The sequence below is a fragment of the Sminthopsis crassicaudata genome, chromosome 1 (genome assembly GCF_048593235.1).
Source record: "Sminthopsis crassicaudata isolate SCR6 chromosome 1, ASM4859323v1, whole genome shotgun sequence".
Lineage (NCBI taxonomy): Eukaryota > Metazoa > Chordata > Mammalia > Dasyuromorphia > Dasyuridae > Sminthopsis > Sminthopsis crassicaudata.
Window position 1 is genome coordinate 373,583,574 of NC_133617.1, and position 14,525 is coordinate 373,598,098.

Consider the following 14,525-nt stretch of genomic DNA (forward strand, 5'->3'; position numbering starts at 1 on the left):
TGGCAACCTTGTGAAAATGAAATGAGATATTTGCAAGGTGCTTGATAGTAAATGCCATTTCTCTCCCCTCATCCCAATTATTGCAATAACCCTAAAACACTGGTCTAGCATTGTGCTAGATGTTCGGGTCACAAATACAATAAATGAAATAATTCCTATTCTATGGGTTTACATTTTGACACAAGATACAACAAAGATACAGAAACAGAAAAACTGATGGATATTTTTTTAAAATAACAAAGCACAAACAGATCGATAAAATAAATATGGGATAGTGAGAAAGGGAGGTCAGTTGAGGGGAAGAGGAAAGTTTTCATGTAAGAGTTGTTTGATAATATTTTGAAAGAAAAGAAAGGGATTGAGGTGGAAGTAAAAAGGGAAGGAGAAAAGTGCATTCCAGGCCTAAAGATTGCCACTGCCAAAAATTGGAGATGGGAGGGGGAGAGAGGAAAGTTGGTTGGATCACAGAGAGTGGAAGGGTGAATAATATACAAAACAGAATATGGCAAAGTAGCAAACAGACTTTAAAATGCCAAATAGAGGAAGAAGTTTACCTTTGATTATAAAAGCTGTATAAAGTCATTAGAGTTGGTTACATAGGGAAGTGATATGTTCAGATTTCTGTTTAAAGAAAATCCATTTCATAGCAGTGTGTTGGGGACCAATTGAAGTGGTGAGAGACTGAAACAAAAAGACCAATTAGGATAGGAGGATGTTAAACTAATATGAGATGCCAGTAAAAATCATAGACTTGAACATTGTTGTGCTTTGTTCATTAGAGATGTAGAGCTGAGAAAAGATCCTTGCGAGAGATCTAAGGACTAGACATCATAGTAGTCATGTCACCCCAGTCTATCCCAGGCTGTTTCTCTTCCTCCTCATCTTCTCATGGGTACTGCTTGCTGTACCAAAGCTGGCCTCTTTTCACAAAGATTTCACAAGCAATATACAATACAATACACAAGCACTCTGTTTATTTTCTGGCCATCTCTCTAAGTGAAACTTTCAAGTAGTTAGTCCCTTCCTTCAGCTGTGCCCACCAAAGGAGGGGAGAGGAAATGTTCACCCCTGTACTGTGAAGCAGGGCTGCACCTGCTCTTAGTGTTTGTTCTGAGAAAGAAGTTCCTGTTTATAGAATTATCGTGTCAAAGTAGAAGTCTAAAAAAGTGTTTGCCTTAGCTAGATTACAATGTTTAAGCAGGTGCTTAAAATGCTTAAAATCAGCCTGTAAGAATGGGAATTTTTTTTCTCTCTTATAATACAATGACCTTTTTGGCCACAGCAACTCTCAAATGTTTTTTTGTTTTTGTTTTTTTTGTTGTTGTTTTTTAATCAACCCATCAGTCAAACAGCGAGTATTAATTAAGCACCTACTATTTGCCAGATATTGTGCTAGATTCTGGGGCCACAAATACAACAAATGAAATAACCCCTATTCCTATTGAGTTAAATTTTGCTGGAGGAATAATGGGAGATGGCAGGTCATCTGAGAGGGAAAGTGGTTGGATCACAGAGAATGGGAAGGTAAATAATATACAAGATAGGGTGTGGCAAAGTAGCAAACAGACTTTAAAATGCCAAACAGAGGAAGAGTTTACATTTGATTATAGAAACTGTATAAAATCATTGGAGTTCAGTTGGGAAGTGATATGATCAGATTTCTATTTAAGGAAACTCCTTTTGATAGCAGGTGATCAATTGATGTGGTGAGAGACTGGAAACAGAAAAACCAATTAAGATAGGAGGCTGTTAAAATAATCTAGGCAAGAGAAAGTTGAAGGCCTGAACTAAAGTGGTAATTGTGTAAATAGAGAGGAGTCAGATTTAAGAGACTGCAAAGAAGAAAAAAAAAAAGGCAAACTTTAACAATGGGTTGAATATGAAACACTACTTGCATCCAGAAAAAGAACTATGGAGATTGAATGTAAATCAACAAATTCTATGTTCACTTTTTTTTTTCTCTCCTGTGATTTTTTTCCCCTTTTGTTCTGATTTTTCTCTCTTAACATGATTCATAAACAAACTATTAAATATTTATGTATGTATATATATAAAACCAGAAAAATAAAAATGTTTTTAATAAAAGAAAACTTACATAATAAAAAAATTAGATTGGATATGTGGGGTAAGAGAGAAGGATAAGGTTAAACTTAGAAGCCTGAAAGAAGGAATACAGATGCCTTTGAAAGAAAAAGATATTTGGAAGACAAGGTGGATTGTTGAAGATAATGACTTATGTTTTGGACAACTGAATTTGAGGTGTCTCCAGGACATCTAGTAATTTAACATGTGCAATAGGAGAAATGGGTTCTTATATATGACAACTACTGCCATATCTTTTTATCTAAGAGCTCATCTCTCTATAATAGTGAGTATAGCTTCAGGGTTTGATAGTCTTTAGTGAAGTTTTTTTAAGGATGGAGTGAAGACTTGGAGGATGTTTGAAAGCTGTAGGGAAGGTGTGCCAGTAAGAGGCTGATGATAAGAAACTGAGAGGCCGATTAGATCAGAGTTAGGATCAAAGAACTTTTGTTCTAATTAATTGTCTTTGCTCCATGATCCTGACATTTATTAAAATAATAGACTCAACCTTCTATGGTTTCATGTCCTCATCTGTAAAACAAGAATGAAATTCATGTACTTCCCTGAATGACTAGAAATTGGATTCGATTGAAAGATCTGCTATCATTGCAATGATGTTCACATATAAGTTCTAAGTTCATAGTTATTTTTTGCTGGTAGGCATCATTATTAATTTCACTTAGGTAAAGAATGAGCCACAAGGATTTATTAATGGATGCTTCTTTTCCCCTGTTTGATTTTATTTACTAGCTTAGAGTTATTGGTTTTATAATGAAAAAAAAATGCCAGTGGATATAATAGTATTTTGCCTCTCATCAAATCATTGTAGGGAATATATGGAATATTCAAACAAAAATAGGTGATTTGAATTTCTTTACTTTTGATTTTCAGTTGAATTTCTCAATATAGAACATAAACTTTTGTTTCCTAAAAATTGTTATTAATACATCTTATTTTTTGTTGTAATTTTTCAGTCATGTCTGACCCTGGAATTTTCTTGGTAAGGATACTGAAGGAGTTTGCCATTTCTTTCTCCAGCTCATTTTACAATTGAGGGTTAAGTGACTTGCTCAGGGGTCATCCAGCTAGAAAGTGTCTTGAGGACAAATTTGAACTCAGGAAGAGGAGTTTTCCTGACTGTAAGCACTCTCTACACTGTGCCACTTGCTGTCCCTTATTATCTGACCTTAATTTCAAAATATATCCCTTTCAATGAGCCATGCTTTGTAACAAAAAAAGTAAATAAATAAAAAGGAGAAAGGAGAAAAACAATTCCAAAAATTAACCAGGACATCAATTGAGTATGTTAAATATATAGGATCAAACCTTTGTTTCTGATGTGCTATTTATGAAAGCTTTCAGGGACAAATGGGAGTAATTATGAGCTCATTATATATCTTTTCTACAAAGAAAATAGTTCACTTTACTGTGTGCAATCTTTTTTGAAAAAGACTCAAGTTGGATGATGGAATAGGGAGGATAGTGATGATTTTATTTTTTAACTAGGTCATTTTTATTAATACAACATTTTTTTGTAATTTTCCACTAATTATTTTGTTCAGTGGACACTAGGCACCTAGATAGTTCAGTGGAATAGAGTGGTGGACTTGGGCTCTGAGTAGGATTTGAACTCTTATTTATCTGTATAACCCTGGGGAAGCCACTTTTATCTAACTGTGCCTCAGTTTCCTCATCGATAAATGGAAATAATAATAATAGCTACCTCTCAGGTTTGTTGTGAGGATCAAATGAATATTTAATGTGTGAAGTGCTTTGCAAACCTAAAAGATAAAGAACTATATAAATGCTAGCTATTTTGATTTCGTTATTCCCTCATTTTTCTTTTCTAATCTAAATTCTGGTTTTTCAACATAGGATATTCTTTAAGCCTTGCTTCACTAAAATGTAGAAATGAAGGTGACCACCTTCTGAGGAGTGATTGAGTTCAATTCTATAAACATTTGGTGAAGTGCATAGAGAACCCTGGAATCGGGAAGACTCAAGTTTCCTGAATTCAAATCTAGCCTCAGACACTTAATAAATGTGTGATCCTGGGCAAGTCATTTAACCCTGATTGCCTCAGTTTCCTCACATGTAAAATGAGCTGGAGAAGGTAATGGTAAACCACTCTGGTATCTTTGCCAAGAAAATCCCAAATAGGGTCAAAAAGAACCAGAAATAACTAAAAATCGACTGACAAAAGCAACAGCATGGAAGGCAGTATTTTTTGTTTTTTTGTTTTTGTTTTTTTAAGTGCTGGGGATGGGATGGCAATAGCTCTTCACTTCCTGGTTTCAAGAAGTTTAGTATGTTCTACTTGGATGTCAAGGCTGGATTAATCCATAAAATATCATTCAAGGAAAATGTTTCACATCACATTATAGGGTTATAGGATTATAGATTTAGTACTGTAAGGGATTTTAGAGGCCATCTGTATCCTTATTTTATAGATGAGGAAACTGAGACGGAGGGAGGATTAAAGAGTAAGTTGCCCAACGCCATTATTCTCTACTCACCTAAACCACATTCATGTCATTATTATGCATATATCCCAACAATTTTCCCACATTCCCTCCATCATTTATCTTTTTTTTTTTGTTATATTAGCCTATCTGATAAGTGTGAGATGGTACCTCAAATTTGTTTTAATTTGCATTTCTCTATTCAATAGTAATTTAGAACATTTTTTTTTATTTGACTATAGATAACTTGATTTCTTTGTCTGAAAACTTGTCTGTTCATATCCCATATCTTTTGACTATCAGTTGGGGAATGACTTGTATTTTTATTAATTTGATTCAGTTCTTTATATATTTGAGAGAAAAGATCTTTCTCAAAGATACTTGTTGCAAAAGTTTTCCTGTAGTTTTCTGCTTTATTTCTAATCTTGGTTACAATGGTTTTATTTATACAAATCCTTTTTAATTGTGTATAATCAAAATTATCTCAAATTGGGTGGTGGTCTCTATATCTCTTTGGACCTAATTCTGATAAACTATTCCAAGCTCTCCTTATTTGCTTCTAGTATCACTCTCCATATAAATCACATATCCATTTTGACCTTATAGTATATAGTATATAGTATATGTATATAGTATATATATAGTATATAGTATGAGATATTGGACTATTCCTAATTTCTGGATCAGAGTATTTGAAAGGAGTGTAAGAGGCGGTAAGATGCAAGAAGACTGCAAAGGTAGAAAGGCCCAGGTTTTTTAGCTTTAAAAGCCAAATAGGTGGTTTTATATTTGATCCTGGAAGGAACAGAAAGCCAGTGGAGTTGGCTAAATAGGGCAGATGGTCACATCTGTACTTGAGGAGGATCAGTTTGACAGCCATGTAGAGCATGCACTGGAATGGAAAAAGGTATACAATACACAAGAGACAAGCAGGGGCCCAGCCTCATTCTTGCATAGTTGAGAGTCAGCCTAAGCTGCCACATGGGAGCAGTTGCCAGGCTGCCAGGATAGAGAAATTCCATCCCTCCCCCCAAGTCCTCAGGGAAAAGTCTTAGGGTTACAGGATGCTACCTGGAGCCACTGAAGGGAGGGAATGATATGGATAGAGTCACTTACTTCTTACAAATACACTGATTTAGCTATCCTCCCTCTTTAGGAGTCAGGTAAGGGGATTGCTTCATTATCCCCAGAAGACCCAGACCATTAATACTGAGTCACATTTAGTCATGAAGACTCTAAAAGTTTGCGAGAGAGTTCTGGTACTCACTCCTGGGATGGCCCCTACAGGCCTATTCTCATATGTGATCCAGCACTGTCTTCATATTTGCACTGAAGTACAAGTTACCCCCCCCACTTTTTTTTTCCCCCTGAGGCTGGGGTTAAGTGACTTGCCCAGGGTCACACAGCTAGGAAGTGTTAAGTGTCTGAGACCAGATTTGAACTTGGGTCCTCCTGAATTCAAGGCTGGTGCTCTATCCACTGCACCACCTAGCTGCCCCCTGCTTTCTCCCAATAGTTAGCCCTCCTTATTCCAGAGAGCATCGTAGCCCACATCATTATGGAAAAGTGAGCCTCTCCCTTCCAGCAACACATGGTCTTGTACATACATTAATGGATAGTAGGATAGTTTCTATTGTTAGAGCATTCCTGTGACAGACTACTACTGAGTTCTCCATATCTCCCTCATCATCCTTTTAAGTTAGAACTTCTGTAGACAATCTCCTTGCAACCCTCTTCCTAGGAAATCCCCACACTTCTACCCTGATTTTCCTTTCACTCTCACCAGGTGAAATGTATTGTTGGTTAAAAGAAAGCCTGAGCAGGTCTCCATTGCTTTGGCAACATCAATCAAGCCCCAAAAATGGACTGGAGAAAAGTATAATTATGCCACGTGTTTCCTTAAGAACGCAAAATGAATCAGTTTCAGAATCTATAAAGGAAAAAGAGCCTTTTAATGTCACGTTGATAATAGTCATTCAGCCTGAAGGGCTGGAAATAATTGAGGCTAAGCATAGCATGGGCTTTTCTAAGAGCAGTAACTTCAACCTCAGCTGGTCACATTTGCATTTAGTTTCTAATGCATTTTTCATAGGCTTTGATGCCATTTCCTTCCTTCAGCAAGCACCCTGCCAAACTGCTTGAAGACATAGTAAAAATCAGTCATGGTAGGCAGTGGAAAGCATGCATTCTGAAGTGCTTCAGAGCTGTAAAGTAGCATGAGGGCTAGATTAAGGATGGGACTTCAAATTGTGTGTATTATACAGAATTACTGAAACTAGCTGCCCCAAACAATCATCTTAAAAAGTGCAGGTTGGAGGCGGCTAGGTGGCACAGTGGATAGAGCACCAGCCTTGAGTTCAGGAGGACTAGAGTTCAAATTTGGTCTCAGACACTTAACACTTCCTAGCTGTGGGACCCTGGGCAAATCACTTAACCCCAGCCTCAGGGGGAAAAAAAGTGCAGGTTGAATTTTAGAGTAATGTGGCCTTGACAGTCATGGAGAAGATCTAGGTTCAAGTCTTATCTCAGGCATGGATTGCCTTTGTGACTCTGGAGTAAATAACTTAGCTTCTCTATGTTCCACTCAATCTTTGTAGAATAGGCCTCAATCTGCCCGGGTAGATGGAGTGTCCTTATTGGGAATGTCCTCTCCTCCAATGGAATACAAAGAATTAGTTGCATTCTCATATTTGATCTTATTATAAGGGGAAAATCAGAGTAAGACAAAGCTGGCTTTGATACCGTCAAAGTTTAGCTTTGGAAGAACTAAAAAGATCTCATAATCAGACATTTTCATTTATGAGGAAGGAAACCATGGCATAGAGCCTAAATATGTACCGAAGGATTTTTTTTTCTACCTCAAACAAAATCACTGTAGAATTACAGGAAAGGTTACAAGGATTGTTAGAGGTTTGAGCTTATCACATTAATTTTTGTGTAGAAAATCCACTTTTTACGCTAATGCCTCAAGCTGTCTAAAATTCCCTTTTTCTTGAAAACTCAGGAATAGTATCTCTTGTGTTGTGTAAAAAAGCGTGTTTTTTACAGACTTTTCTCCCCAGAATATGGGCATATTTTCCATGATATCCTTCTCAAGCTTCTGTTCCTAGATTTTGGTGGATGAGACCACAGGGTTTCTTCAAATACAACTGCCTTTATAGAAGAATAGACTTAAAGGAATAATTTAAGCAAATATGCTGGGTGTACCCAAATTTGTCATGTAGGTTGGTTCTTTATGGTTGTCTTGTTCTTTTGAAACTATGTTTCCTAAGAGTTGTGTCTAAGTTGAAATTTGGCCCGTGCAATTCCATAACACTCTGAGGGCTTCCATGTAATGGTGCGTGAAACCTTTACGTGAAATACAGATAACTTAATTACTTCCTTCCTTTCTTTTTCTTTTTCTTCTCTTCTTCTGAGTTCTATTTAAGCTTACTCTGTTTCCAATCTGGGCTGTTCTTATCCTTCCTTATACAATCTGGTAGCCTTCCCACCTTTAGGGGAATCAATATGAATGTAATGTGGAAACTGATCACCACTACCCACTGTCATTAAGAGCTCTCAAGCTCCAGAGATGAACCAGCCTCATCCTCCCCTTATAACTGAGTTTATAAGCTTGGGTTCCCTAAATTTTTTCATTCTATGAAAATGAAATTTTCATGTATCTTAAGTGGGACACACCTATAAAGGGTAGTTGCTAATCTATAGCTTTTAGAATCACAGCTGTTGAGCATAACCTAACTTGTAAAGTGGGAAAAGTGACGGAGCCATTCACTTAGGAGTAGGAACAGTGTCTTCTTCCACTTTGAACTCCTACTTCCCTCTTACTAACTAGCACAGTGTATTCATAGTACAGATAGATATTTAAGAGGAGGCTCCTGGGTTTTAGAGGTAATTGAACATCAAGGTAAGGTTAACCAGAATGCTGAGTGGACTGAAGTCCCTATAGTGGAAATCAGCTAAAGATCTGGGAATGTTTAGCTTGGAGAAGAGAAGACTTGGAAGAGACATATCTATCTTCAAAAATTCAAGCTGTTATGAAGAGGAGGAATTAACTTTTCCTCATGGTCCCATGAGGGTGGCAAAGTCAGAGAAAGCTTCAGAAGGGCCTATCCTCAGTCAAGCCACAAAAATGAGGAATACAATAAGCTCCAATAAAAAGACTAAAGTGCCAGGGAATCAGAGTGAGAGTTATACCAATGGGCAATGCTTGGCGCTCTCTAGATTTTTGCTTTTTGATTTATATAGGTACCTCCTGGTCTGAATTCTTGATTGGCAGTCCTTTTCTTCATTTGTCTCAATCATTAACCCTCCACTATAGGGTCTGGCAGAAAGAACAATGGACTTGGAGTAAGAAGGATCTGATTTTGAATTTGGGATCCATTTCTTACTTGCTCATCACCCCGGGCAAGTACTGAATCCCTTTTATGCTGAGTCTAAAATGTAGAAAATTATATTCCCACAGAATGCTTTACAGAAATGTGAAAAATAAAAGAAAGCACTTTGTACCTAAAAAAGAAGACTGTGGAAATTCTAAGAGGTTGAGATGGGGTGAGGTCACCTTTAGGTTATAGAAATGGGCCAGATAATCATGCCAAGGGTCTGGAGTGAGAGAGAATTATAAGGGTAGTATAGTTGGCAAGATAAGAGCTGGAGGACCTGAGGAGCAGTGACAGACTAAGTGTGAAGGCTTTGGTGTTTATCTCACTGAAAATAGCAGAAATATTTTATGATTTAACTCTTTCTTAGAGTAATAAAGAAATGTGATAACTTGTCCCTTTTCCAAAACAAAATGAAACTTTGATGATTGTTCACAATGATTCACTGTGATGATATTCACAACTTATACACCATTATTAAACCGCATTTATAATTATTCAGTGTTTTAAGCAAAGGATAAATGAAAATTAGAATTTTTAATTCATTAATTAACTTTTTTTTACACAGTCTATCATAGTGTTTCTATAGTTATCATGTTCTTATATATTAAAAATACTATTTGACTTACAAAAGTTTATACACAATAAAAACTAAAAGTTAAAATAAGGAATTACCTACTTCAGCCCCTTTGGAGGGGGTTGAAATGAGGAAATGAAATTCTGAGTGGGTGAAGTAATTAGTTCAAAGTCACACATATGGTAAGCAACAGCTGGGATTTGGAGCCATGTCCTTCTACCACCAAGACATTTGGTGTCCACCTGATTCATCCAACTTTCACTAGTGGATCCAAGAAACTGTAGCATTTGCAGTGACCCTACCCTGGTATACTGTCTCAGCAGATGGGCTAAACCAGGTGGAGGGGAACTGATGGGCCTCAAACGCATGGGTGAGATGGGAGTGTCCATCTCCTCAAGTATGTGAAGATTTCCCCTGATAGAGTGGGCAGATGAGGACACTATTCCAACAGTCATGATGGCCCCTGAAACAGGTACTATGGAGCACTTAAGAGTTGGTCAAACATTGAAGATACCAAGATCATCCACTACATCCCAGGCCATTCATTACCAGTCACCCTGACTTTTCTTTTGCTCCACTGGATTCTGATGACTGTAGAAGAGAGAATGAGGGTGGATAGCTTTGTGCAAGTCTACCTCACTTAAGCCTAATTCATCGGAAATTCAAGGAATCCCCTGGTCCTCTTCAAAAATGAAGGACAAACAACAGTATCCACTATGACACCCCTGCATCCCATGATTGTTGTATAAAATAGGACACACTCCTTTTTTATTTGATTGCATGTTCTCTATACTGTCACTAATGTCTGTTTTTCCCAATATTGGCAAACAATAAGTATCTGCCATGTTCAAGGCATGATGCTCTGCACTAGGGATACAAACACATACACACACAGGCTTCCTACCCTCAAAGAGATTCTATTCTTCCATTGAAAATCCCTAAAATTCCACAATTTATGACTACCTCCTTTATTTTACAGAGCCCTGGTAACACAGCATCAATAAAGCTGAATAAAATAAAATTTGATGAGATTTTTTTGTATCAAGCCTGTAATCTCATATTTTGGCATTGTAGAAATATCCTCCAGCAATCCAGATAGCCTGGAACTCTTAAGAGTTGCTGGGGCCCTGAGGGATTAGGGGCTGATCACCTCACCAGGCTGCCTCTCATCCAACATACTGTTAATGTTTACTGAATGAATGAATGTTGCATCTCATAGCTACATAAATGAAAAGAGCAAATTTAGAAAAGCTCACAGAATCAGTCCCTGTGGTGACAGATTTCTTTCCTCCCTTAGGAGTCTTGCTCATACATAAGAAAACTTATATAAATGAAAAGAACAAATTTAGATAAGATCACAGAATCATTTCCTTTCAGAAACAGTTTTCCTTCCTCCTGCAAGTCTCTTATTCAGTATTCCTTACCAATCAAACAATTCTTTTGGGTTAGCTTTCTCTTCAGAGAAACATTCTAAATGAGGAATTTTTAATCTTAGGTTTTTGAATTTGTTTTTTAAAAATATTTTGATAACTGTACTTCAATATAATTGGTTTTTGTAATGACGTATATTATTTTATATACTTGAAAATATTTTTCTGAAAGGGGGTCCCTAGGCTTCACCAGGCTGCCCTAAGACTCCATAACACACTCAAAAAAGTTAAGAACTTCTGATCTCTCCACTGGGTCATCTAATCCAAATGAGATAAAGAATTGTAAACAGGTGGACAAATCAGCCCAGCAGAGGAGTTAGGCTAGAAACATATTTGATAAATAACAAGTTTTTAATCTAATCTTCAACAAGTTTCTTTACTTGTTTTTATATTACATATAGTTTATTTTATTTGTTATTTAACAAACATAGTCTGTATGCTAGACTCAGTATTAGATGCATGGAGAAAACAAAAAACGGGGCTTTCATTAAGCACTTACTATGGTGCCAAACCCAAATTATGTGCTAAACCCTGGAAATAGGAGAAAAGATACAAACAATGGTGGCTTTTCTCAAGGAAAGTGCAGTCTTAGGGGGAGGCATAAGGTGTAAACAATTATGTACTTGTAAAATATATACAGGATTAAATTGGAGAAAGGCATTAAGTGGGAACAGCAAAGTTTTCTTGCAGAAGCTAAATGAAATTTTAGCTAAATGAAGCTAGGGAATCCAGGAATAGTAGATGAAGAGAAAGAACATTCTAGGCAAGAAAATGCAGAGAACTGGGATTTGTGTGTGGAACAACACCAAGACCACAGTGTAAGAAGACTGGAAAAGTGGGAAAGAGTGGAGTCGAATGATAAAACACTTTAAATGCCAAACATATTATTTTAATTAACTGTAATTATATAAAATACTTAGACAGCAGCTCAAGAAAAAAGATACTATAATTGCAAGATAAATTTCCAGGTGGATTGTACAGACGGAAATCACTATTTCAATCTAGTGTCAGGAGATGGCTGCAGGAGGGGATGGATGTTCAGACTTTGAATCGATGGAAAGCATAGGAGCAGGGAGCACAACCTAGTACAGGCTGAAGGAAAATGTGGGGATCACTTCAGTTTTAACTTTTTCAGAGAATTTAATCTGATTCTATGCCGGCCCATCTGGAATAACAATACTGACTCACTGCCATCAGGCCTGGGATAGTGAGTTGTTTTTTCCAGTAATGAAGGGATCAGAACAAACCCTTGTGCTTTATCTCAGGGACCTCTTATGACCAACTACCCTGCTGTATAACTACCGTTCATATTTGAACTCCGGTCTTCCTGAATTCAAGGCTTGTGCTCTATCTACTGAGCCACCTAGCTGCTCCCCCTGGATTTGTTTTCAAAGGACTTGAATTCAAATTCTATCTCTGCCACTTATTACCAGGATGATGAAAGTCAACTGAATCCCCTTGAGACTCCCATAAAATGAAGGGGTTGGACCAAGCTACTTTTAAACTTTTACATCTATGATCCTAAAATCCAAAGGCAGCAAAAGGCAGGACTTACAGTCCTGAGGAATATGGCAAAACTACCCTTCCCACAAGAAGATAAACTATATATATTTAGGGAAGGTCACTCCACAGGTGTAAATGAAAAAAAAAAAAAAACTCTACATTATTTATTTAGCTAGCCATTAAGAACTTTAAAACTGTTGAAAACAATGATAGGGCTTCTTTGGGACAAGGCAGTGATTTTCTGATGTTTGCATTTGAGTTATCAGAGTTCACCTATGTCCAAAGGATTATCAAACTGTATGCTCTTTGATCCAGCAGTGTTACTACTGGGCTTATATCCCAAAGAGATCTTAAAGAAGGCAAAGGGACCTGTATGTGCAAGAATGTTTGTGGCAGCCCTCTTTGTAGTGGCCAGAAATTGGAAACTGAGTGGATGCCCATCAATTGGAGAATGACTGAATAAATTGTGGTATGTGAATGTTTATAGAATATTACTGTAGTTCTATAACAAACGATCAGTAGGACGATTTTAGAGAGGCCTAGAGAGATTTACATGAACTGATACTAAGTGAAGTGAGAAGAAAAAGGAGATCATTATACATGACAACAACAAGATTATATAATGATCAATTCTGATGGATGTGGCTCTTTTGAACATTGAGGTGATTCAAGACAATTCCGATGGTCTTGTGATGAAGAGAGCTATCTGCCCCCAGAGGGAGGACCGTGGGGATTGAATGTGGATCACAACACAGTATTTTTTTACCTTTTTTGTTGTAGGTCTAGAATTGGGGTACCCAAATGAAATTAGGGTTTAATTGAGGTCTAGTGGCAGGTTTGGGGTACAGGGAGTCAAATGGAGCTCCCTTGCAACCCCTTTGGATTCTGCGCAATGATACAGAGTTATATGAGGTCTGGTGGTGGTGCAGAGTCCCCTGTAAAGGAATTTACAGACCTAAAACCTAGCTTGATAAGAGGTTTATTATGGGGTTTGGAAGTAAAGTTAAAGTCTAGTTAGTAAAAGTTGAAGGAAGAGGGGGCAGCTAGGTGGCGCAGTGGATAGACCACCAGCCCTGAAGTCAGGAGGACCCGAGTTCAAATCTGGTCTCAGACACTTAACACTTCCTAGCTATGTGACCCTGGGCAAGTCACTTAACCCCAGCCTCAGAAAAAGGAAAAAAAAAAAAGTTGAAGAGATAAGAGGGCGCTGGAAACAGTGTTCCAGTGGGCAGAGATCCTTGGCATGCCAGGAATAAGGCTGCTATGTTTGGAACCTCTGCAAAGAGAGGGCTCCAGTTTGGCTTTTTTATAATGAGAGATTTAGCTAAAGGGGCCTGTGGGTGGTGTCCAAGATTGGCTCCTGGCTGGGTTCAGCAAGGGATAGAATTTGTTAGGTGGGGGTTGGGAAACCTGAGCAGATTTTTAGAATGGGGGCTGGTACAGCCCAAGTTGGCTCAGATCCAATGAGGGCTGGGAGAGCCCGATTCTTCTATTGGAATTCAAAGAGGTGCTTTTGACCAGGATTTGTGAATCAAAGGTCCTAGCTTCTTGAATTGATAATGCATCAGCTAGGAGAGGTTGGGAATCAGAAAGGAATAAATCAATCTGAAAGGACTAGTTTCTTAAAGGGACCACAACCCGCATCAGTTTGCTTGCATCTTGTTTTCTTTTTCTTTTTCTTTTTCCTTCTTAATCTGATTTTTCTTGTGCAGCATGATAATTGGGGAAATGTTTTAGAATTGCACATGTTTAACATACATTGGATTACTTGATGTCAAAGAAAGGAGGGGGGTGGCGAGAAGAAAGGGAGAAAAAATTGTAACAAGGCTTTGCAAGAGTGAATATTGAAAACTATGCATATATTTTGAAAATAGAAAGCTACAAAAAAGGATTTTGTGGGGAAAAAATGATCAACACTTGGCTCATTATTGCCTATCATGTGCTGGCTTATGGTTCTGCCACTGCTTCTGAACTTGGAAATACTGGTAGGTGGGCCATGCAGGTCCTGGGAAGAAGTCTGTCATTAGTTCACCATGTGGAAGGAAGCCATAATGTGTAGCAAGAAGAATAGAAATGACTTCCTCTCTTAGGCTGA

The 14,525-nt window shown here is 37.7% G+C and overlaps 1 protein-coding gene across 3 annotated transcripts in view; it reads left to right on the forward strand.

Moving 5' to 3' along the window:
• Positions 1-14,525, forward strand: part of LOC141549651 (tetraspanin-36-like) — a 70,864-nt gene that overhangs the window by 23,146 nt on the left and 33,193 nt on the right. The gene's annotated exons all lie outside the window — the stretch shown is intronic.